The sequence below is a fragment of the Bison bison genome, unplaced genomic scaffold, assembly GCF_000754665.1.
Source record: "Bison bison bison isolate TAMUID 2011002044 unplaced genomic scaffold, Bison_UMD1.0 scf7180017864485, whole genome shotgun sequence".
Lineage (NCBI taxonomy): Eukaryota > Metazoa > Chordata > Mammalia > Artiodactyla > Bovidae > Bison > Bison bison.
In genome coordinates, this window is record NW_011495045.1 from 5,291,666 (window position 1) to 5,291,906 (window position 241).

Consider the following 241-nt stretch of genomic DNA (forward strand, 5'->3'; position numbering starts at 1 on the left):
ACAGGTGTCCGACTCTGTGCGACCCCACAGATGGTAGCCCACCAGGCTCCCCCGTCCCTGGGATTCTCCAGGCAAGAACACTGGAGTGGGTTGCCATTTCCTTCTCCGATGCATGAAAGTGAAAAGTGAAAGGGAAGTCGCTCAGTCATGTCTGACCCTCAGTGACCCCATGGACTGCAACCTTCCTACCATCAGCTTAATGATTTTAGTATTTTTACCATTCCTCGTATATCTTGTTTCT